Source organism: Aythya ferina (genome assembly GCF_964211825.1).
Source record: "Aythya ferina genome assembly, chromosome: 1".
NCBI classification, from domain to species: Eukaryota; Metazoa; Chordata; class Aves; order Anseriformes; family Anatidae; genus Aythya; species Aythya ferina.
Window position 1 is genome coordinate 163,533,319 of NC_140296.1, and position 27,874 is coordinate 163,561,192.

Consider the following 27,874-nt stretch of genomic DNA (forward strand, 5'->3'; position numbering starts at 1 on the left):
TTTTCCATTTGTGTTTCATATAGCAAATAAACATACGATTGCTTCCTAAATTGTAGCAGTTTGGAACCATCCTAACATGGCTTGATTATTTTCTGTGTTCTTAAAACTCAAAATTGTCTGAATTTGCACAGCTGCGTCTTCTATTTGAGAAGATATTCTGGGGGAAAACAATCTCAGGCAGGATTCAAACCAAACTGGAATGGATTGCTGAATTAATGCAATACTCTTTAATCTATGCAAATCACTTTCAAACAGCAGACTTGATTGGTTCTTTTAGTAGTAGAACTAAATGGTTGTGGAGCACTAAAAACTGTTTTGAATCTTAAATACTTAATCACATCATGATTATTCTGCAACAGTTAAAATTCAAGTTTATTTTTAGCTGTAAAATTTACTATGGTTTTCTCCAGATTTTAGTGTCTTTAAAGGATTTATGAGTTAAGCAAGTATGTATTTTCTTTTTTCCTGCATCATCTTGCACACTTAGGCCTTTAGGTTTTTCAGTATTCAGTAAATAAATAAATAAATAATTCATGTAAATTTGAGTAAAATTGACTTTTTTTCTTCTCTGTGGTTGCTAAGGAGTCAACCAGTATTTTACTTTTCTGAAGCAAAGGGAGCACATCTTACTGTGGTGCAGCCTGGATGTTTCTTGTTTTAAGTGTTTTCTAACCCCTTTTATATAGTAGAAAAACAGATACAACTAGTGTTAGTCCTGCCTTTCCTGCTCCTTCTATTGCTACAGGCTTCTGCTGTAAAATATCTTGAAGTAAAACCATGCTGGCTAAGATAAGCATGTGATTTGACAGACTGTTCTGTATTACAGCAATGAGTATGATTTGCTGTGCTGTCCAAAGACTAACTCAAGAAAGGCTAGGGAACTACCAAGTTTCTGGCTGTTACAGGAATGACTTGTTCAGTTTCATACTTCGGGGGAAAAAAGGCAAAGTCAGAGAGAAAAGCGATGTTTTGGGCTGTATATATACTGCCTAAAGAGTTTTCCCTTGTTCTGTGACTTTTCCCACTTACTTTTCTTTTGAGCTACTAAAGACAGGTTTCATCATTATATTTTTTTTTTTTTTTTACTATTTTTAAGACAAATTTTGCTTATGAAATGCTTGCACAAATCATTTTGTAGTAGATTTTTTTCTGTACCTTTCTATTCTGAGATTTATCAACTATGACATTTAAAATGAGGATATTATCTACCTATCTATAAAATGGATATTGTCTACCATATTTACCAATTGAAAGCATACAGCTAATAATAATTACTTTGAAGACAATTGGCCTTAATACTTTTGCCTGTAACATCTGTTCTTTGAGAACACAAAGTAGTGGAAACTTTTTAATATACTGTATTGAATGTAGGAAAAAGTCTTTTATTAGTTATTTATTTTGTAATGGCAATCCATGGAGAATGGAAGGGACTATGATAATGCTTTTTCTCCAGTGTTACTCTGACACTCGAAACCAGCAGCACCACCAAAGCCACCCTCTGTCTTTGGAAGGCCCTAAGATGGCGGCCGTGCAGCCTCTGTGGCCCGTGAGGCACAGCAGGGCCCTGCAAGCCCTATGCCCTGTCAGTGGGCCCGTGACGAGCAGGCCGCCTGCCCTGCTCCTGGCAGACTGCCTGCGCACTTCTGGACGATGACCCCGCTGTGTGGAAACGCGCTGCGTCTGAAAATTGCCTCTGCCCTAGCTGGCCGCGCAACAAGGCGCAGGGAAGAGGCAGAGCAGCGGGAGTGGGTGTGACGTCACTCGGAAGGTTCTGGAAGCGGGGTGGTGCCGCCTCCAGGCAGCAGCTGGAGAACCCGGCCGCGGGGCTGCCTGCAAGCTCCGGCCCGGATTTCCCTGAGTGGATTGGAGTGGAGACAAATGCTCTGAGTCAAGGATCTGGCTTTATACTGTCTCTTTCGGTGTTGAGGATGGTAGTGTTGTGCTGGAATATGTGCATAAGGCAGTAGAGCTGGTATGTGTGTGTAACGGCATGTAGGCAATGCGAGGCTCGGGTTTTGCCTGTGTGTTTTTTAAGGCAGCATTGGTGCCTTTTATTTCCAAGTACTGAGCCTGTTCAGCTGATGACTCATTCTGCAAATGACAAAAGCATCACTGAAAGATGTATTCTGCACAATGCTTAAATGTGCTAATGGACACAAATCTGTCTGAAAGTAATATAAATCAAAAGATGCATGTGAAATAATAGATGAGAAACACCAGATCACTTACATGGTTAATGGTTGTTACTGTAATGTGACAGTAATTGTGGGAAAATAAAAGTTGTTCCTTTGCACATCTCTTCAGGTTTTTGGATACAACATCTAAGCCTGAACTGTAACAACCAAAGAATAATAATTTGCATTACTAAATACTTTGACATGAAGTTGGAGTGTTTGTGATGTTATGATAAGCAAACTGCATTATGCTGAAATAACCTAGAACCAGCCATACAGCAAATTGTAATTCCACAGTGGAAAAGGGACATCCAAAGTAATTGGATTATGTATATATCCCTGGCACTGTTAGCATCCTGAAGAGAAGCAATGTGGGCAACAAAAGAGGCCAGGAGCACAAAGAAGGCTTTCCTGGTCCTGAGGTGGCTCTGCCTTTGTCCTACTCAAATTGTCAGGCATTTGTCTCCATCGTTTCCCTCTTCCCTGTATATGCCACTGAATGGTGCAATGCTGCAAGTACAGCAGTGTTGCTAGATGCTAGCCCAACATTATTGTGGTTTAACATAATTTTTTTTTCAGGGTTTGCAAATTCATATTTATAAGCAATATAATAAATGGTATGTTTATTTGCCTTGAGTTGTGTTACATGCTAGGAGTTTCTCATAAGGCTACACATGTGGAGGGGAAGGTATCGGAGAATGATTCGTCTTTTTACATAAACACATTTAATAGTAAGGAAAGCCTGGTTAAGTTTTTTTTTTGTTTTTTTTTTTTTTTCCCAGTAAGTAAGGTGAGTTTTAGAGTAGGCATTTGTAAAATATAACTTATTTGTTAAAGTAAAAGGGTTTATGACTGGAAGTGAAAAAGGCAAGAATTAAGAAATTAACTATTTGAAGTTGGAGCAATGCTGAAATCCAAGCTGCTCTCTCTACCTGTCACTATACCCTCTTAGGTAGTTGGAGAGAGAGCCCACAGCTCCACCTGCCTGGGGAAGGGGGGTGGGCCGGGGGTGAGTGAAGTATTAACAGTAAATTAAATGAAATGGCCAGGCACGTTACCTGTTGTCAGTAGGTTAAAACCGAATTGCTCTACTTTGGAGGCTACAGTTCCTTGTTATTGGTAGGCTGTGAATTATTGGAAATACCAGTTACAGAGAAGCTGATTGCATATGCATAGCCATTTATTCAGCGTTATGCAAATCACTATAAAACACTTACCAAAACCTTCCTGACCAGTGCAGCATTTTGCAGTTCTGCTAGGAACCTGTTTTCAAGGGGGCATTTCTTTTGCAGAGACCACAGACAGTTTTTATAAACACTGAGATTACCACTTGACTTTTGGTGTGGCTCTGGACTGTTAGTAAGCAGATAAGGTAGCCTCCATATTCTAGAACTCGTGGCTGTCTCTGGGGGCCCTGGGGGGAGCGGGGGAGGGGGGGGCGAGCCTTGCCTGGCAGCATCTTGCTGCAGCTCCCTCTTGAACTGGGGCCCCCTTTATGTAAATTTTCACTGGCGCCAGCTAGCTGTAACTGCAGTCTGTCTCTGCCTCGGCAGCAAGGAACATGTGTCCTGGAGTTTCCTTTGCAGGGATTGCAGGAGCAGTCTGGTTTCTGGGCAAAGCAAGCCACACCGATGAATTTGGAAAGGCATACAAGGGAATCTCGGTGTGGTTAGATTGCTAGTGTGTCAAAACACGGCGGAGATTTTCAGCTTGCTTCTTGGTTTTAGTGTGCTGTCTTATGCTGAGCTGTAATAAATTTATGCTTGTTGGTACTACCGTGTGGTATGTGGGAGGTACCTCGCTGCACATAGTTGCTGCAGTGCTAAATAGTTGGCAGCACAGAAGGCAGCACAAAGAGTTCCGATTGTGGACACTTGCAGTTGCAACGTTCCCTTGGAGGCTGTGGCATGCTCAGTGAGCTGCAGTGACACTCCTGACACCTTCATTCACTTGTGTGTGGGAGTGGGAGTTCCTGTGTGCTGCAACAAGCTGCTGTAGGCTACTGGCTGGGAGGTACAACAGCATAGCTCAGGCTGGATGGAAAATAGTACTTATGCTGCTGTGTAAACAAAACAAGATCTGAGTATCAAGATGGCCGACCTGGAAGCCTACTTGTAGCTCATGCTACTTATGCAAATGAGCTGCATGTCAGTGGCTTTCCCACAGGAGGAAGTTCATTTGGCACGTGTCAAGTTCTCGTCAGGTAAGAGAAGCAACTCATTTTCTGCATTAATGTTTCCAAGGCCTTTGAAGTTATTTTTTTCCACTTAGGTGCCCAGCCCCCACCTTGGCAATGTGCCCGTTGTATTACATTCAAATTGAAGAGGCATTTTTTGGGAAGCCTGGAAGTCACTTCTTGATGTAATTATTTGGGGTCACTGTCATTGGAGGGAATGTTAACTAACAACTATTGTAAAATGTTTGCATAGGTTAAACTGAAGACTTTAAAAATACTAGTGTTCTAGTATTAGTGTTCTTTTTGCTGTTGTTGATATTTTTTTATTATTATTTTGATTGTAACCCCCCACTCTTCTGCTACTGTGTTTTTGTGTCTCTGTAGCAACACCAGTTGATGCAAATAGGGGCATAGCACTACTGTGAGCCCACCCCTAAAAGGGTACAAAATTAAGGTATACCAGTGGTGTGGGTTTCTTTTGGTTTGTGTGGGTTTGGATTTTTTTTTTTTTTGGCTTCACAGTATTGTAAAGGAACTTAATTATCCTGGTTGTGGTTTAAACAATCATTTTTTTGAGGTGGTAAAGCTGTTCAAAATACTGGATGGTGAACTGTTAACCATGTATCTTTTAGTATAAATGCGCATTCACAAGTGCTTTTATATGAATTTTTAAAAGGTGCTATTTGTAAATAGGAAGCAAATGAGAATATATCTATCTGATCTGACCCCTCAGATAAATCTCAGAAGATACTAAGCTTGTTAAAATAGCAAATTTTAACAAAATGACAGTATTGCTAATTTCATAACATACTGTGCTGTAGTTATGCATGCAGTAACATGAAAGGAATGTGTTGAGCAGATGTGCTGGTTCTGCACTAGTGTATTTGCATTGTTGCCATTTTATAGCCCCAAAAATTTGGGACAGAGTGGGAGACAGGAAAGTGGAGACAGTAAAAGAAAATGACTGGATTGGGGATGTCTCTAAGCTAAACAAAATAAAGACTTGGAGATGCATGAACAGGCCAAGCAATACATGGAAAGAGTGATCTCCTGTAAAGGTAAATGGCAGCTAAAGATAGGGATATACAAGTGGCAGTAGACAGGAGGTGGGTCAAGATGGAAAACTGAGATTAATCAAAGTGAAACTAAAAAGGTAGGGGGTCAAAGTCGGCAGGTAGACTACTTGAACTTAAAATGAGGAACTGATAGAGACTATAAATACTAAAGCTGCTCTGAAATGGCCTTTGAATTAAGGCCAAGAGAAAAGGTATAAATATGCTAGGAAAGAGCTACAGCTGGTTGATATTGAGGAGAGGGAAAGTCAATGATAATAGACAAAGGTATTGATACGACAGCGTAAAACACTGCATGCCAACAACTTGGGCCAAAATTTTTCCTTGTATCTAATTACACATTTCCTTTGAAATGTGTAATAACTGTTTTCTTTAGTGGTAACTTAAGATTTGATATGGGATGCAGTTTTGCTTGTTTGCATGCATATCCAGACTAAAACAAAAATGCAATAAAATGGTGTGTGTATGTGCACGCAGACATATGTATCAGAAAGTACATAAATAGGTATGTGGTGGATTTCTCCGAGTAAATTACACTAGCAATCACGGTTAACTGTTTTAGAGGTTGTACATAAAAGGCAATTTCTGTTAAAAATATCTTTTCCTTTTATTGCGGTCTGACAGAAGCAATTCAGGACCCTTCCCTCATTTTCTGTATAGAGCACAAGTGTGAGGATGGTAGAGGGGAAAAATGGCATTGTGGGCCATGAAGAATCTAGAAAACTGATTATCTAAGAAGAAAATCTTGACTAATATGGCAAATGATAACAAAGGTGAGGTTGCTAGGATTCTTTCTTCACTTCTATTAGTTATGTTGGTGACAATAGTACCATGGTTTTTAGTGAAGTGGAAAGGACAGGATATTACAGTGACTACTTTTGTTTGTTCTTTAGGTAGAAGTGGGGTGGGTGAGTATCTTGCAGGTGACTAAGGTACTTAATCTAGAAGTTACAACAGAAGAGTCCATGACAGACATTTCTAAGCAGAAGCTATTAACAGGTCTTTGTAACTTGCACCCAGGAGGTCTATTAAATAATTAAAAAATGGCTGAAAATATTTTTTCATCTGAGGTGTGTTGTCCCACACCAAGAACTCTTAAAATACAAAAGAAATTCCTGAAGTCCTGGAAGACTGCTTGCTTAAAAAAGCTCAGGAAGGATGACCTAAATAAAAAATTCAGGAAATGAAGAGGAAAAAAAAATGCCAAAAAAAGCTTAATGGAAATATATATTTTTAAAAGAAAAATACTAAATATGGAAGTAAAATTATATCTAGAATAATACTACATTTGTTTTAGAACACAGTTGTTTGGCATAAGCACTCAGTGTGTAATGCAGTTATGCCTTCTTAGGGAAAACAAAAAAGCACCTGTACCATGTAAATTGAATACCTTCTTAAAAGCTTGAAGGGGTGGAAGACTGACAAAGGTGTTACTGAAGGAAGCATGTTCCAAGTCAAGCTTCTTTATGAAGGGTACTGCAAAGAAGTTCTTTTAATTTGTATATGGCAAAAAAAGAATGGAATCACCTGGGTCACTTGTTCAGTGGGACATGTTCAGTCTACGGTTGCACAGCAAAATCTGAAATTGTACTTCAGTGGACAGTTTCTAAATGTACATACCTTCTTAAGAAGAAGCTGGACCCTGGGATCATAGAGCCAAAAAGTTGAACCAAAGTCCCAAGGGTAGAGTAAATGTAAAGGGACTGAAATTCTGATGAATATAGAGCAAGATTAAGGAAGTCACTTACTTTACTTAATTAAACTCCTCCAGTTGTACTGATGATATGAAATCTGTATCACTACAGGTTATGGTCTTGTCCGTAGGTTTTAACAATGTCAACAAATTAGGAAGGGTCCTGGGGAAAAGCAAAAAAGTGACTCTGGCTGAAGAACGCAGAATCGCAGAATAATTTAATCTAATCTGACATCTTCAAAGGAGTGTTGCTTCAAATTTATTCTAGGTTACTCCAGGGTTCCTCCTTGTGAGGCCTGAAAGTCTGAAAGGGTGGAGGTTCCACAGCCTCTCCAGATAAGCTGTTTCAGTGTTTAATCACACTTAGAGCAAGAATTGTTCTCTACATCTATCTGGAATTTCCATTGTAGCAAGGTGTTCCTTGTCAGTATATTGTGCATCTCTGGAAAGAGTTTCTCTTTGCCTTCTCAATAAATGCCAATTAGGTCATTGAAGACAGCAATTAGTTCCCACTTAGCAATCTATTCTTTATACTACACAAATTCAGCTTACTAGTTTAACCTCACCTGCCACATTCTCCATCCTTAACCATCTCGGTGGTTCTTCAGTGGACTATCTCCTGTTTATCAGTATTTCCGTTGCATTAGGGGTGGCAAAAGTGGATGTGCTGTAATTCAGATGTAGTTTCACAGGTGCCAAACAGAGTGGCATAATAACTTCCTTTGTCTTGTAGAATGTTTCTGCTTATGCAGTCTAATCTTGTGTCTGTAAGACAGAATGGATCTCTTTTAGCTTATTAAAGAGATAATCGGGATAAAGCAGTAATTCCAGTGTATAAGTTGTTTCAGAAAGCAAAAATATCTACTTAAATAGGATGTCCAGTCTAGAGACAAAAGAGAAGTAATGGGAGACTGGAAGAAGACCAACTAATGTTTAAAAGTGGTGATTCTTTTCTTTAATTATATTGTAAGTGAATAAAAATGTAGCAAGTCTTTGTGTTTTGTCATCCTCCAGAAAGACATCCAATCTTCATGTGGAGACAGGCTTTACTTGGAAGGATGGCCAACCTATGACACTAAGATGGTGTATGGCTTTGGAACAGCTAATGTATGACTTAACAACTGTGGCAACTCTGCAGCTGGGTTACATGGGATAGCGTTGGCATGAAGTCTTCCATATAATCTAAATCTTTGATTATTTGATAAAGTTCTCTGGTTGGAACCATTACAATTAGTATCACTAGTTTGACTCAGACCTGGCTACATATTTAGCCAAACCTTCCCCTGCTAATGTGGTGCCTTTCACTTACTACAGTGGTGAGACCTCACAAAAGGTGTCAAAATCATCAGCCCAATAATAATTTTCGAACTGTTCCATGCTGTGACTCTTAGCCAAATAATATACTTGCATGAAAAGGTCAAGAAAATTGTCCAAGTGTGCAGTAGCCATGTGCCTTTTTGGTTTCAGGAAATGGATGGCTAAGGGCATTTAATGGTCAAGGCTTAATCTCCATGCTGCAAAACTATTGCATCTATTGGATGAAATCATGAAAGGTCAACAGAACTAAAATTCTTAATAATATTCAGTCATTGTAGTGGCATGTAGTCAGTTACCTTTTTAAATTTTAATTTATCTTTTGTTCTGGACCTTTTTCATAACTTAAAGTGAAATTTTAGGGCAGATCTCACCATAAGTGATGTTTTTCTTCTGCATTTGAGTGTTTGTTTTTAAATAAAAGACAATAATAAAGCTGTGAATAGTGTGACTTTTATACTGCCTTGATTTAGAACTTAAATGGTATTTTCATCTTGTCTATGATCAGTCACAAGCATAGCTATCAGTTGCAGTATAGGCCTGCACTGTATGTGGGAGTGAAGCTGGAGGGACAGGATGATGCCTTGTTTAGCTACTCTGAGTAGATCTGAACTCTGCTTAGGAAATATCAGCTGATCTATGCTGCAGACAATGCATGTATTACATTTACTGAAGATAGTTACGCTCATGCAGTTCTTCAACTTTCAGTCAGAGCATCATCTTCTACTGTGTGCAGTTATTTCTTTTTATGGGACAAGGAAGGGGAAATTATGAAGCTCTGCTGTGCCTTCTGGATTTGTTATCACACAATGTGATGGAAAGAGAGTTCCAAATGTGCTGTAGCCAGAGATTTCCTATTAACTGTCTTAATCCATCTATTACAAGGTTGACAGCAGCACGGAGAATTAAACCAATGTCTCATAAGCTAATTGCAAAGGAAGAAAGTTGTAGTATTACAGCTGCTTTCTTTTGTTGGATAGGATAAGTCAAGTATGATATGCACCAGCACAATAGCTGCCTGTGTATTCCAGGAAACCTTGCTGATGGTAATATGGCAAATTTTGTAGATAACTCATTCTCCAGCCTAGGAGTGAGCTCCATAATGGAGGAGGCATTACAGAACCACATCTAAGGCTGTTCATTTGTCATAGAAAATCCAGCTATCATAGGAATTGTCAGAGTTAAAAGGTTAAAACTTAACTCTAGTGCCACTTAAAGCAGATGATGCAGGTTCTCAGTTGGTTTGGACATTCCATGATTATTTCTAATTTAGTAAGGGAGATGAGCTTCCTCTAGGGTGAGGCTTTGCTTCCACCTTCTAAAGAAAAATGATCGTCTCTAACACAGCTAGCATTCATTTAACAAGGTGTTAGAAAAACAGATTGCAGAATAAAGAAAGTGCTTTAATGTGTACAAACCTGATAAAATACTGGCTGATACTTGAGCAGTCAAAAGCTAAGATTATTTTTCTTAGTAGGTACAGTGCTGTTTGCTTATATGCAGAGTTGGAGAGGTTTTTGATCTTTAAGCACAATGATTTATTTACTTCTGAATATTAGGTCTGCTAATGAACAGTGTGCATCTGTGACATTAACCCATGTTTGCTGTTGACGTTCCCTAGAGGGAGGTAGAACTTCAGTGATCACTACTCTAGTTATGGTAAAATGGAAGAATTTTTTTCTTCCTAAATAGCTGTAGTAGTTAATTATAAGGCAGTGCATGTAGTAATTTGAGAATTGTTGGTAGGATTTTATTTCTACTGACTGAAGGCCTTCTGTGGTAGTGTTGTAACCCATGTATCACTCAGGGAAGGCCCCAATACTGTTAGCTGCAGCCTTGTTCTCAAGGTGAAAAATTCTCAAGAAGAAGATGGAAATTCTCTGGATTTGTTGACTATTTAAAAAAAAAAAAAAAAAGTTAGGACTTATGCTTAAACTTGAAGCTTCAGCTGGTTCTGAATAACAAAGTCATCTTACAATTGTTTGAGTTTTGAGAAGAAACCATTTGGGTGTCCCCTGCATGTGTCGTGATGGTAAAGAAGGCTGATCCAGACAAGATGTCTGCACAAGCACTGAGGTCAGAGTATTGTGAAGCTGAATCAGTACTATGAACCTGAACCCACAATACTAGGATGGTAAGATGTGGAGCAGTACTTTGAAATTTTTGCATAACGACAAGGTCCACAAAAAAAAATAAAAATAATTACAAGAACACAAAAACACAAAAGACCATATATATACATATACAAAATGACAGCATCTGCTTCCCTGACCTCTTTTACACTCTGCTGTGCCATATGAATAGTCAAACAATTATATGCAAATGTGCTGTGGTCTTGATAGAATGCAAAGAGATTTCATTAAAATTCTGCAACTGGATATCAGTTGTGGTTAGTGAGAAGGTTCCTGTGGACACCAAACTGAGATGCTTTCTAAGCTTATAGTTTGATTGTAGAATTGCATTTTGATTTGCAGTGCAGTTTAGAGATTATTTTTTTTAATATAAAGCAATTTCAAGTTGACATTAACTTATAGCTGGATTTTAGTTCCCTTCTTGCATTCATTAACAGATTGTCATGTTATGACAAATAATGTTATGTATTTTGTAAAAGGTGAAAAGGAGAAGCTTGTTTTCTGACATCTATCATGCAGATGTTTTATTTTGTGAATCATCTTTGTTATCGTGCATAAAATCACTTCTTTAGGAGATCAATCACCAGGTGAAAAGCGTTAGGTAATTAGAGTTAGAAGTACGGTGTTGTAGATGAGTGGTTTCTGTTATGTTGGTTTTTTTCTTCTGTTTTGGAAAGGTAGGGGATACTGACACTGACACCTTCAAAAACTTTTAATACAAAGTCGTTTTCTAAGCTCTTGATGCCTATCATTGTGGAAGTTAAATGGAAAAATATGTAATGGTGATTGATGTTTCCCATCTACATAATCTGAGCTTTTCATACGAGATTCAGTCCCAATTTTGCAAGAAGACTCTAATGAACATGGACTTCTTATTTGAGTCAAAATTGAGAAGTGGTATTGATTTGGTTTAGAGCTCTTCTTTACCTATCCTTTTTAGAGGTTTAAGAAACCTTCCTTTATATACAACGTGAAATATTCATTAATTTGCTACTGTTATTGAGCTAGTACGGCCCATGTTAATGATGTCCTTTTGTTGAAGGCCAAGGATCATTTTGAATTGGACTTTGGTTTTGATGTGTAAAAACATGAATAAAATGTTTCAGGGCCTTGGGTCCTTCAAAATATGCTGCAAAATACTGGCTTTTATTAGTCCCTGAGAGGCTTTTCCCTACAGTAGTTGAATGGTGTGTTGGTAGCTTCAATAAAGAAACGAAGTATTTACTGCGTGCTTCCCACACTTCTGGAACTGAGCAGCAATGACTGTCTGTCTATAATTCATTGTTCAGTTTAGTTTCCAAGGATGGGTTTGGCTTAACAGGCAGTCTTCTAGACCCATTTTAGATGCTTTTGGATGTGACTCCTGGATCTGAACCATGATCCCGGAAGGGCCCTGGTATCTTCTAGGTGATGTTACATCTGCCAGCTTCATACAGAGCCTAGAGCATCAAAAATGGCACTAGTTGCCTATTTTGATTAGTTGCTTACTGAATCTTGTTTTTTGTGATCATAAGTTCCTTTCTGAACTTCTGCATTTACCACAGTTTGCCATAGTCTCTGTATTCTGTTGTCCTTAGAGGTGGAAGGTTCAAGCATTTCAGAATTCTTCAAGAGAAACATGGCTTTATACTTAAACTACGTTGTGTGTTAAGATAATGAAAGACAAGTTGTCTTTCTCTGTGAAGATACACTACTGACTATGTTCTGTGCTCTCGCAAATTTGGATGATTTGATATAACAACTGGAATTCAGAAGTGCTGTGTAAAATTTTTGGTGATTGGTGTTTTTCTATAAACTGTTTTCTAGGAAAAGCATTCCAATCCCTAGAAAAAAGGATGAAACGCTGAAGTTAACCTCTTGGGTTTGATTATTTGTGTTTTGTTTTCTTAGTATTTTTCAATAGCCTTGTGGAAAAAAGATTGCACAGTGGCATTTGGAACGGACTCTTAGCTTGTTGAATTTTCTTTCTTTGAAGCAATGAATTTATTAATAACAACTGTCACTCTTCAAAATGATTTCAGTTTGTGTAACGTTCTTAAATTATGAAGAAGCCCCATATTTACTTAAATATATATATATACACACTGCACAGTGTTAAAATGGTTCTGAGATCCAGAATTAAGCCCAAGATATTAAGAATCAACATTAGGCTTCAAAGAACATTCCAGATCATAGGCAATCATAATTTTACAGTCATCTAACCTTTCCTTTCCCCTCAAATAATACCATGTAATCTTACAAGAAAAAGATTTTGGATGGTTTTTGTTCCAGAGTTGCATAATATGTGTTTCAGATATATTAGAAACCTTTTTCTCATTCGTGTTTATTTGCAAAGCAGTGGCTTGTTTTGATGTGAGGTGTGGATTTTAAGACTATGAAGTAAATTCCGTAACAGTTTTGAATTCGATGTGTGTTATTTTCTTGAAGAGCTTAAACTACATAAAAGCTGTCTTCTCAATATAAATGTTTTGTTTGCTTTTGTATTTACTTACATGCTGTTTTATCTGTCAGCTGTATCTTCTGACTAGCTGGAGGGGTTTTGTTTTGTTTTTCCCTAAGAAAACGCAAAAGGTAAGGCTCAGTTCACTTTCTCTGTCACAATCTCTGACTATTTCGCAGTCATTTACAGAAAAAAAAATAAATATCTGTATCTCAGTATCTCATTTAGCAATCAAGAAAAAACAAGGCTGGTGATACAGTAATTTGACAAGCCTAAATTTTTGATAACTTGTTGGAGTTGAAATGGAAAGTAACTGATCTCTAGCACCAGTCTGGTACCTTATTTAGTGTCTTGTGACAGAGGCGATGACAAATGAAGAAGGAAGATGTCATCGTACATGCACACAAACACACTCTGTGAGTAGGATTAGAGCAATTCCAAGGTTTGTGGGGAACAGCTATCTGATGTGTTGTGCCCCACCCGCCCCAATCATCCCACCTCTTCCATTTGGCCAAAGCCATCTGTATTCATACAGATAACATCCTGCTGGAAAATAGGCAGACCTTGCCATGAAACTTCAGTTGTCTGGCATACTGTAGGGAATTTGTTGCTACTATGTTTTTGTCCTGAAGTCTTCTGTTTTGTTTACTCCTTTTTCATGTTCAGTGTGTTTCTGCTTTTACAGATAGTGTGTCTTTGCTAATGACGCTCTGCTTTTGGTGTGTGGAAACTCTGGAATCTCAAGGCCTTCACCTGGATCTGGTTTAAATAGTCATGTATCCCCTCAGACTGACAGATATTCTCTGTTCAGAACTGAATCCAATATACATATTCCCTGTCTCCTTCATCTCACCTTCAATCCACTGCCTGGATGACCAGAAAGATTATGTGCTTGGCAGCATTGAGTCTTTGTGAGAAATTAAAGCCCTTCCAGTGGAACCTCAGATGTCTCCATATGAAGAATTCTACAACAGAGAAGCTGAAAAAGCCACACCTTGAAAACTAGGCAGCAGTTTCCAGTACGTGATGAACCACAGATTCTGCAAGATTCTGATCATGTTGACTTTTTTGTGAGCCTGCCTCTGTGCCTAATGTGGTTATTGATTCTCTCTGGGAATTGAAACTTAGAAGAAAACCTGAAGAACAAAACACTATTCCAAAACACACTTTTGTACTATGTGTGTGTTTAAGGATTCCATTCTTGATAAGAGAAACTATTAATTCCTCTAGTGCCTCTGTGCAGCATTCTAACTATCCATGTGGCTTTGAGGTAGAGAAATAGATCACGCCTACGTAGTCTCTTGATAATGTTTTAAGATGTTGTATGAGTCAGCGCAGGCAGCGGCAACAACCACAGACCCACAGCTAAAATGAAGAGTAGATTTATTCTTGTTACTTTGCCAACTGGGGGATCCCTTAAGCAGCACCTGGCAGAGGCACGCAAGCAGGGACACAGGCACTGCTAAGCTAAGCTCTGTCCCTGCTCGAAGACCGGCCTGCTGTTCACACTCGTTTATCAAAGGCTTGCGCAGGCACAGTCTTTAGCACCATGCTGCGATTCTCACTGTGCTTCTCTGATCTTCCCTGTACCAAGGCTGGGAGCTCAAGCGTTTCTGATTGGGTGACTCTGAGTCTAGCAAACACGTACATTATCTATACACAGATGCACTACTTGCCAAACACACAGAGCTTAAACAGCAGTAGGTACAATTTATGTGCTTTTCTACATTGCTGCTCCCAGACTTCACGCATTCCCAGCTGCAAGGTCACTTGAGTGTATTTACAATCCTCCTTGCCAGTCTTCTGTTCTGACCCCATCCTTCTTGCCAGTCTTCCACTTTTAACCCATTCCTCCCAACAGACATGTTTCAGATCTTCAAGGTTACATTCCAGGATAATCTTCTGCATGTCCTTAGTCTGGCCATCCTAGTACTCCCTAGCAAGTGGTATGGAAATAAGATACAGCTTCAGATGCTAAGAAACTGGTTTGGTTCCCACACGAGAGAGACTCCCCTTTGGCCTGTCTTATCCTGTTTCATAATTGTCCGTGGCACCTTGTATGTCCGTGGCACCATGTGTTATGAAGACATATGTATTTCTATGGGAAACCTACAGACAGCTCTTTACCTCAGAATAATTCTGATATGTATGTGGATATTTTTCCTGCTATTGTCCAGGTACCACCAACATTTTCTGCATCTCTGTATCTGGCTTCTCCTACCCCAAGAAAATTAAAAATAGGTTTTGCATGGCACAAGCAGTGCATTTCTTGAAAAAGAAGAACTGGCAAGCTGTTCTGTTTGCAGCATGCTGCTGTGATAGAACTCATCCTTCATGATTTCTATTTTTCTCAACTCACTTGCTAATCCAAAGCAAGTTGACTTACCCATATTGTTTTTAAAGCAAACAAACTATAGCTGCTGTGTTATTTCCCTGCCTGTGGAAGATCAGTTCTTTTCTACATGATGAATTGCTTTTGTATATTTAACCAATCTGTTTCCTCTGCTCTAGTTGTGATGGCTTAGTAAGATGTAAAGATAGTCTTTGCCCTAATAGCTTAACAGTTTGCAGCCAAACCTTTAGATGCCTTTCTCTGTGTGTGTGTGTCTGTTTGAGGGGAGAGGGAGTCAAGACAGCACTGGTGTAGTTATTACTGTTTTCACTGAGGAAGACTGCTGAGGAATTCTTGTAAGCTTTCCTCTTTGTTGGTCACAGTACTTCATCTTATTTAGGTTTCTCTTAATTTTTCTACAACCATTAGAGTTCTGAAGCATCTGTACATAAATCTGGTATGATATGAGTCTTGATTTTTATCTGTGTGGAATCAAGTCCTTCTGGAAGTTCTCTTAGCTGTTGGTTTCCATTTAAAAAACAAACAAACAAACAAAAAAAAACACTCAGCTTGTTACATCTTTCCAACAACTCTTTAGCTGAATGATGAACTGTGCCAAAGCTCGCAGAGGTGAATTGGTTAAGAATGATGAGAATTTCTCTGTTCAGTGAAAGCTGAATCCATTCCAAGAATGTCTCATTAAACATTTTTCAGGACAGCCCCTTGGAAATAGGTAAAAATATTACATGCATAAAGAAAATGCCGTAGTGGGTTGAACATTAAATTTGTTTCAGTGCCTGCTCACATCAGGTTCTAAAAGTGGAGTCTGCTGGTGCAGTAAGCTGATCATGGACTTCGGACAAAAATTTGCAAGCATTCAGAAGAAGTTGAAAATTCTTGCAGTGTATATTCTCACCAATTCTAGCTTCTTTTTTTTTTTTTTTTTGACTTCCCAGCAGCTCTAAAAGAAGACCAAGGTCATAGATAGAGTTTGGATGGCTTAGTTTGGAATGGCTGGTATATTTACTGTTGTTCAGCTGAAACACAGCTTTTTTTTTTTTTTTTTTACTTGCTTTACAGTTCTTTTTTGTTTGTTTGTTTTGTTTTGTTTTTTTCCTGATTTATAGAGTATCATTTTAAATTTGCTAATTTTGCTTTATCATTAAATACCTCAGTCTTGAACAGTTCAGACGTCTTTGTGCCAGTAAGATTGCCCTGATGAGCCAAAAACTTGTGCTTTTTACTCATTTACTGTTGAGCCCTGGGAAAAGGGGATGCCCAGCTGTGCTGTGTGAGTACAGGGATGCAGAAACTGAGTTGAGAGGTTTGTATATGTAGGTACATATTTACGTACGCATATGTAGTATACGCATACAGGGATCCTTCACTTTCAGTGTCAATGGTCCTGTATATATGTGTAGCAATTGTAAAACAATTTTTAATGGTTTGGGAGTAAAGGCCATAATAAAAAAAAAAGGATATGGGAAAATGAAAAAAGTAATTGTTTCACAAAACATAATGGTTTTGCTTAGTTTTATTTTTGGCTGGGGAGAGGGTTGGATTCAAATAATGTTTTCTACTGTTTGGGACACCATTTTTTCTCTTCTTAACTTTACAGAAAGACATGTCCATATAATGTAACAGTGAGATTTGTAATGTAAAAATGTTGTGGTGTAACGTGAGGTGGTTCCTTCTTACAACATCATTTAGTCTGACTTACCAAACACCTTTCTATTTTTTCAAGTCCTACTTCCGTTGAAGTGCTTCCTGTCCTAGGTCTGTCTTCCTTTTTGTTTCTTCAGTATACTCAAATAAAATGCAGAACAGAAAAAAGCCACTGGAAAAGAAGCAAACTGAATTTTGTCTTCTCTTAAATTTGAACGTGTAGATTATTCTTTTTTTATTTTTCCCTTGGTGAAGTCTCAGTTCCTCTAAATAGTTCATGCTGGAGCAGGATTTTCAGCCTTTTTAAAGATCGTTCAAGAAATGCTGGCAGCCCCCTTTGTTAGAAAATCTTCTTCTACTTCAAAAGAAGCAATTCTTCCTTGCGTGGATAGATATGGAAAGATGGAAGAACTTGAACTGACTGAAACAGTTGCTCAGCTCTTCTCCTGAAGCCACTATGACAGTGAGGCACTGCCTACAGAATTCCAAGTAAGAGGATCTAGTAAGAGCTCATTGCTCTTTCTTCCCCATCAACGTAATCATCTTTGTGTAGTTTCAAAGTGAACTAGAGCTGTGTCATGCCAGCAATGCCAGTCCAGTTGAGAAGGAAATCTTGTGGCTGGTGTTGGATTTTGTGGTTTAGAGCTTGGTTGAATACATTCAGACTGTGACAAGGACCTCCAAGACACCAAACAAAAGCATCCAGGAAGCCCCTTGTGAAGTATCAGTATTTCAAACATGCATAAGAACTCAAGTTAAAAACCTGCTTGAAAGAATAAATCCAAAGTACTGATATCCAGGGATTTCTATCTTAAATTCTGATCTACATGATAAGGGGAATCAGGAAAGATTAAATTTGGATCTTGTGTGAGTAACATTAATACGAAAAAAGCACCCCTAGCAAAAAGGAAACACACTGAATTGTTCCCATCTTGAACTGCGCTGAGATGGAGAATAAGAAAATCCATCAAGGTTCTGGTTGAAATGCCCTGAACAAAAGAAAACTGCTTCCTCTCTTTTTTGTCATTATTATGTAAGGATTTTGCTGAAACATGCTAAGCAGAATCTGTTTTTCTTGATTAACATTTTGGAGCTTGCAGGTTAACATCGTCGTGGCATTCTTTTTCATGACTTCCTTTTCAAAGTCTTTTTTTGTTGGAATCAGAACATTGCAGCTTGAAAGTAGAGTTTTTGTATCCGTTTTCTCATAAAGAGGGAAGGAAGTTTTAACACTGTCTTGGTACATTGAGTCTTGTGTACTCACAGAAGATTGCAGAAATTTGCCTTATTTTAATTTGGAAAATAAAATTTGTAGTATTTGTATTCTCAAAACAAATACTTAACGGTTCCTTCAAGCCTCAGTAGGTTTTTATGCAGAAAGTCTTCACTGGGGCTGCACACAACTTTAAAGAAGCTAGTAATAACTAGCAAACAAAATTCAGATTGGAAAGGTTCTTAGGAAGTTGTCTAGCTCAATCATTTTTTCAAGCCTTTGTTCAGACAAGCCTTTTTTAGCATTCTATTATTTAGAGAAATTCTTCCCCAAGAAGGTCCAGTGGTGATGACAAATGAGTATGATCCAGCTAATGCTTACCTTTTAGGTACATAAATAAGATAGTTTTATAATTACAGATGCAAACTTGGAAAGAGACTGATACACATACAAAACCCTCGGGAGAGCCTGTTAGCTACTGCCTGCAAAATTATCAGGAAGCAGCTCAACTACCTTATGGGCATGGCAGAAAGGAAAAAAAGAAACTGAAAACTGACATCTGCAGTCATTCTAAGTGAAATTTACTCTATACTTTGGGATAATGTGAACCTGCTGTTTGCTTACAGGGAACAAACAAGCATTGTGGCTCACTGGATCTGCAGGTAAATCTCAGGCTGTGGAGGAGCTATATACAGAGTACTCCTTCAGATGTTAAAACTGAGTAGAAACTTTCTGGAAGGCTTTCATTACAGCTAGGTGTAAGTCTTTAGAATACGAGAGGGCTTTCCTTTTGAGGTTTTTGTACCAGTTGTTTATAGAGGCATTCTTGAGCATCATTAATACTGTCTGCTTCTGGCAGTTTGGTTTTAGGGTGATATTTGGGAAGCTTCCTTGATTCTTTCAACCTGAGTGACCATGTATGGATGCATTTTTCTCCATATAATTTTCTGTGGAGCTTAGAGAGACAAGGAGTCTAAAATAATATTTATAGTACATATTTATATGTTACATATATATATATAACATACGTGAAGAATTATTTATAATACTTCTCACGCGTACTTTATCATGTCTGTGGTGATGGTGCTTCTGGTTTGTTGCTTCATCAGCAGCTGCCTTTCTCCCTTGCACAGTGGTAATATTAAGGACAGTTTTTGTAGAGGTATTCTGAGCTCTTTAGACAGCAACTTGGGGAAGTCATTTAGAGACCAAGTATTAACCACTACTGAAAGTGTTGGTGGTATTGCTACAGCCATTTTTTTTGTTGTTGTTTCAGACTCCAAACCATTGACCTTTCTAACAAAACCAGTGCTGCATATTAAACCTACACCTGGCAGCTCTTTTTTTTTTGTTTTGGTATTATATACCACTGTGAAATGCTAGCTTGATGTCTTATGCGGACTATCAGTACTTCGTGAATTTTTAAAAATAAAAACAGAATTGCAGTAGCAAGCAAAACAATGGAAGAAATGCATTTTGCTTTTGTTTACTTTCATCCTTTTCACTTACGAATGCAACACTGGCAATGAAAGTGACTTTAGACACGTTTTTTTCTGAGCACAAGAGGCATGAGTTCTATCTCTAGATATCTTTATCTAGTCCACCAAGCTAGTATGTATGATCTTACTAGTCATTCCTACTAAAGATTCTGGGGCATCTGTTCATTAGCCTGCAAGCCACTGTTCTTTGCTGTCTACAACTGGGGGAGTACTGATAACTGTTTTTGCCTTTTAAGGCAGATTCCAGAATGTATGAAGGTTTAGAATACTTTTGTGGAAGAGGAAGCAGTGTAGAATACTCAACAGTTAAATGCCTTCATGCAGGTTCACTATTTGTTACCCCAAAATTGCTCAAGCCTGAAAGTCTACTTTGTTTGTGGACTGCAAAATCAACTGATACATATATGTATGTATTATTATACGTATATATATATCATAACATATATATATATATAGATAGATAGATATTTGTATGTGAGACCATATTCCTTTGCAATATTAACAATAAGCCTGTACTTCACAGAAAACATGTCAGATTCCTTGTACTGGTGTTTTACTACAGGTACAGGTGTTGATATTTGGTTATCGCACAACACAGAAGATAAATACAATGTACTTAGCAACTAGTGCTCATTAACTTTGCAATCATCAGTCTCTGTGACTAATTCAAGTGGCATCACCCTTGTTAAGTGACCAACTTTTTTGAGTAATCTTAATGCTCTTTATTGTTTACTGGTTACAGAAATCCAGTTTTCAACGAAAGCTATGCCAGTAAGAGTTTACTAGTAAAGTAACTATCTGAAATGAAGCTTTTAACTAAAGAGATATTACCAAAAGTATACTTCTGATTGCTTGGACTAATTCAATAGCCGGATGAATATGCCAGGTTTCAGAAGTCCTCTGCAGACATACCTACATGCAAGAATTTCTGTAGTAGTTTATATCTAGTCCAGAGACGGTGTTAGAATAAGTTAGTTATGAGCATCCTGTCAGACCCTGTCATCAAATGAGTGGAAAAAATGATGCATGTAACATACTATCCATTATTTGCCCTTACCAAGGTGTTTGGGAAGCATACTTCCAGCTGGACTTCCATTATCTTTTAAAATGATTTTTTTTTCCCTTTAAAATGCTTAGAAGTGTTCTGGGAGATAAGGCAGTCAAGTTGATCTGCTAGGTATTTCTACCTAAAAGAATCAATGTTGTCACTGAGACAAAAGATAGCTTATAATACAGTAGGTCATGCAGTTTCAGCACACAAACTCAGGTCATTCTTGATTTCTTGCTTGCTGATACAGTCTGGCAGCGTATACCCTTGAAGGTTCTACTGTAAATCAGAAAACTCTCAGCTGGATTGATTTATACGAAAAAATAAAAATGTAAGATTTTTCTCTTTGGCAATCTGATACTGCTCTGAAATCTTCCAGGCATTTCATTTCTGATTGCGATATAAAACTTTCTAGTTGTCTTCTTTTGCAAGATGAGAAAGTGCAATAGCTGAATTACCTTTATATAAAAATAATTTTACTCTGCATCCTTGAGACATCTGTGCAATATTAGTCAGGTTTGTTGTCTCCCCTTTCAAAATTATTAACCTAAGCACTTGCTTTTTGTCCCTGATTAAGGCTATTATTTGAAGAGCTATTGCCTGAAGTGCACGCCTCATTTCATTTATTTAGTATTTCATCAACGTATAGCCATTCATCATTCTCTTCCCAAGAGCCTATACCTAGTTAGTACAAGTTCATCCTCTCTTCTCTTTCTTCCTCAGTACTTATCCAACCCAAAGGGACATGATGCAGCATATAGTTCATGTAACAGAGCTCATGTTACAAGTCAGTTGGGAATACTTCTTAATGCTTACGTGCATTAAACGGGAGAAAGCTTAAACGGAGTTCATATAGAGACGCATTCTGATGAACTATTGAAGATGGTGCTACCCAGTAGCCATGGTGTTGATTCTACTAGAGCTCTAGAAACCTCATTGCTGCCTCTCTTGAAGACTGGAACTGCATTCAAGTATTGCCAAGTAACCGGGTACAGGCTATTCTCCTACAGGGTGCTTTTTTTGCTGTAAACCCATCCGGGTTAGATGATGATCGATCTGGGCAGTCTGTCAAGGTTACAGTTGTGTCATAGCGTTCTTACTTGCAGGTGTATGTACTCTGCATGGATTTTTGCCATTTCCTTTCTTCCCTGCCTCTATGGAATCTCCTGCTGGATGGCTGAGCATTGGTGAAGTCATTCACAGCTGCTTAGGGTCAGTCCGTGTTTGGTAAGATAGAAAAACATGTGTATGCTTGTGTATAGCATTCCTTGAACCTTCTTAATCTCACGCGTTGAGTGTGTGTCTTCCAAGACTAGAATAAATCTAGATAGTGAACTAGTAAGAGGAACTATCTTACTAGTAAGCAAGCTGTCAGTAAGTAAGCTTACTAGAAGTAAGCTGTCATCTGGTTTGCATTTATTACTACCTTTATTCTGAAACTCTCTTCTGTTCTTGCTACGTTACATGGAGAAGCTAGAAATGGGAAAGGGCAAGAGAGATGCTGAAATTTTGAGTGGGATTCCTGTAGCACCGTCTGTTTCTTGCCGTATGCAAATATCTCAATATGTTTTATCTGTTGAAAAAAAATAATCAGAACAATATAGGAGAGAAGGAGGTTTCTGCCTTTTTTTTTTTTTTTAAGTGGTTTGCTGTCTGTGATTTTTTTGATGGACTTAGTGTGTAAAGGAAAAAAAATACTTATAGGAGAAGGCCATCAAAACAGAATTGTATAAGCAAATTCCTAACTGTAAAGAAAGAGCATTCACTGCTCCCTGAAAATGCTACTTGATTGTACTTTGTAAAAACAGCTGTGAAAAGCCTGCATTTTCATTTGATTCCTGATGGTATGCAGTCAGTATTACAGATCTTTGGAAAAAGGAAGAGGAATGAGATCAGGTTGTTTAAAGAGCATTAGGTTCCAGTGAGTGCTCCCAAATGGCAAATGTCAAAGCTGAGATGGAACTGAGAGGCGTTGGTTAGCAGTTGTGGTGGTCTCTTGGCTGCAGATGAATACAATGAGCAAATACAGCAGCAGCACTGCTGGAACGCAGGTCTAGCTGGGGAAGGACCTATATAAAAGCTAGTTTTACTCATAACAATTAAATAATTATTTCTTCCCCATCTAGAAGGTGGTGAACCTTCAAGCTGTCAGGGGTGGGAAACAAAGTGGCAACAAAACTGATTTTGTAAATTTACGTGTTCCTAATGGTAAATTAGGACTTGTTGAGTTGTCTTCAGTATTTTGAGGCAGGATTACATTGGATTAGTTGTGTGTCGGCTACAACAGCAGACCGGGGGAAAAAGATTCTATGTCCAAGAATAACTTGCTTTCAATATTTCTTTTCACTGCATTAGCCCTAATACATTGTGATTTTTACAGTGTTCCCTGCTGTACATCCCTTGCACTGTGTTGTGCGTTCTTAGAGAAGCTCTACAAACCCTACTGGCAGCAGCCTCATTTCTTCTTTCCCTCGGTTAATGACTTCCTTCTGCAAGTGTATTTTGAATTCCCATTTCTTTTTGATACAGCTTTTAAACTGTTTTAACATTCTTCTGAAATTAAAATTTTCAGACTGGAAAAGAAAGATGAGTAAATGAAATGTAACAAACATATATGAAAGTACGGTACAGATTTGTTGAAGTCTTAACTGTTCTTTATTTCAATCAGGTTTTATTGGTGTGCGGATCTTAAAGAATGTGCTATGCTGCACTTTTTCAAGTTCTTCCTTGCTTCATTTGAATTCCTTGAATTGAAACAAAAAAAGGGTTATGTTTCTTGATAGGCATTCTAAAGCTTCTTAGAGTTGTTCAGTGTCTCCTAGTTTGGACTACTTAAAATTACCTTCTCATTCTAGAATTGGATCTTCTAAGCCTTCTATGTACCTAGCCCTTAAAACAAAGAACTTCTCAGTAATGTTTGTTTGGCATCCTATTGGTCTAGATCATGTAGGATGTTCCTAAGTAAAAACAGATTGTGAAGCATAAGCTGTCTCTTCCTTACTTCTGCTTCACCCTTAGACTTCAAAGGTGCTACATTTATCTATTTGCATTTAAAGTATGTCAGGCAACTTGAAGAATTTTGTAAGATCCCCTTAAATCTAGCATTCCTTGCAGTGTCTTCAAGTATATTTATCTGTATATTTATTTTACCTGCAGCATTCACTGAATGAATCGTTTATCTCACCGTGTCAGAATGGTAAACAGTCAAAAGAAATAAGATGATGATGCAAAGTGAAGCTTTCATCTTATTTGTTGATTAAAGAAGTGGAAGTCAGACATTTGGAATTCATATCTCAGATCTAATAGAAGTCTGTGTGTCTTATATGAATTAAAAATTATATTTCAGAAGCAGTGTCTTCAGCTGTATGATTTTTTTGCATATCTGACTAGAGATACCAAACTTCCTTTTCCCAAAGGGATTGTGGCTAAAGATAAGTTTGCTTTTTTGTCTGTCTTATCTTCTACCATGTGCATGTTTTTCAGCTTCCATAGAGAATCACTTTTAAAATTCTATGCAAATAACTTATTCCATACGCTCAGTATTTAATTATAATCAGAAAAGATAGAGAATTGATCACACTTTCTACAACCATGTATAAATACAAAATACACAAAGTTTACAAACACGTATGCACACATCTTCTAAAAAGTATTTTTACATAAATGTATATATAAAAGTGTATAGCATATTTGGAGGATAATTGCTTGAAAAGTACCTTCTCAACTCTGAAATTACTAATTCTTTGCTGAAGATGTCACACTCCTTCAGAAGACAGGGAGGGGCATCAGTTCATCTTTAAAGGCCCCTTTTTAGAGGGCAATTTTTAGTATCTGGCAGCTAATGCTAATATTTTGGTAATAAAAACAATCTTAATGCTCTTTTAAATTTTTCATAACTCTGGCTAAAATCAATTGGTGGGTAAACTTGAAAAAGTTATACCTTAAACCTTGGAATTAGTACCTACAAGTCTTACAAGAATTGCTCATTAGGTAGAAGGAAATTACACAGAACTAGAAAAATCTCTTATTTCGAAGTCTTTGTTACTTCCTTGCTACTTCTTTCACGTGAAAACGTATAGATATGACTGATTTTATGTGTACGCATGGCTTGTCTGTCTGCTTATTGTTTTTTCTTACTCCCAGACACTTCTTAAAACCAGCCTGCAATTATATCAACAAAAATAAAGCTTTTTTGGTTTTGCCTTTTTGTTGTGGCTGGTACCAGAGAATACAAGTGCATCTTCCGTTGCATCTTACAGTCACCATGGTCATCTTCATACTGCTCCTCCTTGGGACTGCTTCTTACTGACCTCTTCTAGAGAGCACACTGCCCAACTGTGTAGATTAAATGTGTTCGTTGGTGGCATGTGCACAGATTACTTTGATTGTATTTCAGCTGTGCTAAATTTAAATGTAGTTTGATGGAAAAAAGACTTTGTTCAGTTATCTGGGTATATAATGGAAAAATGGAGATCAGTTCTTCAGGTTCTTTCTACTACAGGCTTCACATCCTTAGAAACATCTTTGGAAGGGTACTGATGATCACATTCTTGATCTTTTTCTATTTCACACAACCACAGAACTGTAGGGGTTAGAAGGGACCTCGAAAGATCATCAGGTCCACCCCCCCCCCGCCAAAGCAGGTTCCTCAGAGCACGCTGCCCTGGTAGGCGTCCAGACAGGCCTTGAATATCTCCAGAGAAGGAGACTCTACAACCTTCCTAGGCAGCCTGTTCCAATGCTCTGTCACCCTCACAGTGAAGAAGTTCTTTCGCATGTTAGTGCAGAACTTCCTGGGCTCTAACTTGCAGCCATTGCACCTTGTCCTATCCCCACAAACAACTGAGAGGTTGGCTACATCCTTCTGTCCCCCACCCCTCAGATATTTATATACACTGAGGAGATCCCCTCTCAGTCTTCTCTTCTCCAGGCTGGACAGACCCAGGTCTCTCAGCCTTTCTTCATAGGGAAGATGCTCCAGGCCCTGTATCATCTTTGTGGCCCTCTGCTGGACTCTTTTCAGGAGATCCCTGTTTTTCTTGTACCAGGGAGCCCAGAACTGGACACAGTACTCCAGGTGAGGCCTGACCAGGACAGAGTAGAGGGGGAGGATTACCTCCCTTGACCTGCTGGCCACGCTCCTTTTAATGCATGCCAGGATCCCATTAGCCCTCTTGGCCACAAGGGCACACTGCTGGCTCATGGTCGACCTGTCGTCTACCAGGATCCCCAGGTCCTCCTCAGAGCTCCTCTCCAGCAGGTTGTCCCCCAGCCTGTACTGATACTTTGAGTTGTTCCTTCCCAGGTGCAGGACTCTACACTTGCTCTTATTAAATCTCATTTGGTTTCTTCCTGCCCATCTCTCCAGCCTGTCCGGGTCTCACTGAATGGCAGCACAGCCTTCTGGCGTGTCAGCCACTCCTCCCAGCTTTGTGTCATCAGTGTACTTGCTGACGGCAGACACTATTCCCTCATCAAGGTCATCGATGAAGATGTTTAACAAGTACAGACCCAGCACCAACCCCTGGGGATCACCGCTAGTCACAGGCCTCCAGCCAGACTCTGCTCTGCTGATCACCACCCTCTGAGCTCAGCCAGTCAGCCAGTTCTCAAACCACCTTACTGTCCACTCCTCTATCCCACACTTTCTCAGCTTTGCTAGTAGGATGTCATGGGAGACAGTATCGAAAGCCTTGCTAAAGTCAAGGTAGATGACATCCACCGCTCCTCCCCATCTACCCAGCTGGTGATGCCATCATAGAAGGCAACGAGTTTGGTCGTGCATGACTTCCCCTTGGTGAATCCATGCTGACTCATAACCTTCTTCTCTTCCAATTGCTTGGAGATGGCACCCAGAACAAGCTGCTCCAATGCCTTTCCAGGGACAGAGGTGAGACTGACTGGCCTGTAGTTTCCCGGATCCTCCTTCCTGCCCTTCTTGAAGACTGGAGTGACATTGACTATCCTTCAGTCTTCAAGCACCTCACCCGTTCTCCAGACCTTTAAGATAATAGAGAGTGGTTCGGCGATCACATCTGCCAGCTCCCTTAGCACATGCAGATGCATCCCACCGGGACCCATGGATTTGTGTGCGTTGAGCTCACTCAGATGCTTCCAAACCACCCTCACGTCCACCGGGGGGGAGCCCTCCATTTCCCAGACCCTTTGTCCTGTTGCCAGGAGCGAGGAGTCCTGGGGGAGTGTCCTTGAAGCAAACTCTGAAGCAAAGAAAGCACTCAGTATCTCTGCCTTCTCAGCGTCTCCCACGACCAGGACACCCCCCTCATTCAGCAAGAGACCCACATTATCCCTAGATAATTTATGCATGTAGTGTAGTTCGGAGGGGGTTAGTTTTCCTTTCCATAGCAGGTTATCAGCTTGATCTTTTTGAAAGAGTTGCTAATATAAGAAAAGGGATGCGATTTGTTAATGTTGCCAGTTGTCACGTAGAATAACTATGAAACTTTGATCACTGTATGGTAGCCTAGGATCTAGGCTCAAAAAAGCCTAAACTGTAGGATTTCCACTCCTACCTCCTGCAAAAATTACAATACTCTAGAAAGATTTTATTCATTTCTGGGCTTCTGTTATATGCAGTTACAACCTAACAAATGTTTACAAAGCAAAAAATGGCCTAAGGCTGTTGGCAAATGCCTCTTGCTAGTGCGCTTTGGTTAGCTTCCTTGCTTTTCTGTGTGCTTTCAAAGCTGCTGGAAGTTTATAAACCCTAGCAGTAATCTTAATCCCCAAATCAAGATATGACACGATGATTAGCTACACAGGAAGATAAATTTATGATTTGTATTTACTGTGAAGTTGTATTGTACTGCATAATTAAAAACTAAAGTGATTGCTTGCAAGCTTTTTGTAATACTTAGTGAAGTATCTCAAGTTTTGGGATAAAGTGACTCCTTAAGGGAGTTGCTTCTCCCTGTTGGTCCTTGTTACAAATGACTCTGTCTGCACTGGATAATCAAAGAAAATGTGATTCTTGCAAATCATGTTTATGTAACATATAATTAATTTTTGGCTAAGCCTTTTCAAGCTTCATGTTACGTTTTCTTAAGTATACTCTGGCACACTAGACGTGGATTTCTCTTAGCAGTCTGACCTTC

General features: G+C 38.9%; 1 protein-coding gene across 5 annotated transcripts in view; it reads left to right on the forward strand.

The window, feature by feature from the left end:
- ATF7IP (activating transcription factor 7 interacting protein) overlaps positions 1-27,874 on the forward strand; it is a 105,625-nt gene that overhangs the window by 13,462 nt on the left and 64,289 nt on the right. The window contains exon 1 of one of the 5 annotated variants that reach the window (XM_084534474.1): positions 3,858-4,377. The exons of the other annotated variants lie outside the window; for them this stretch is intronic. The gene's annotated coding sequence lies outside the window, so the exon portion shown is untranslated. Of the gene's footprint in view, positions 1-3,857; positions 4,378-27,874 lie in introns of those variants that run through there. 5 annotated transcript variants of the gene reach the window in all.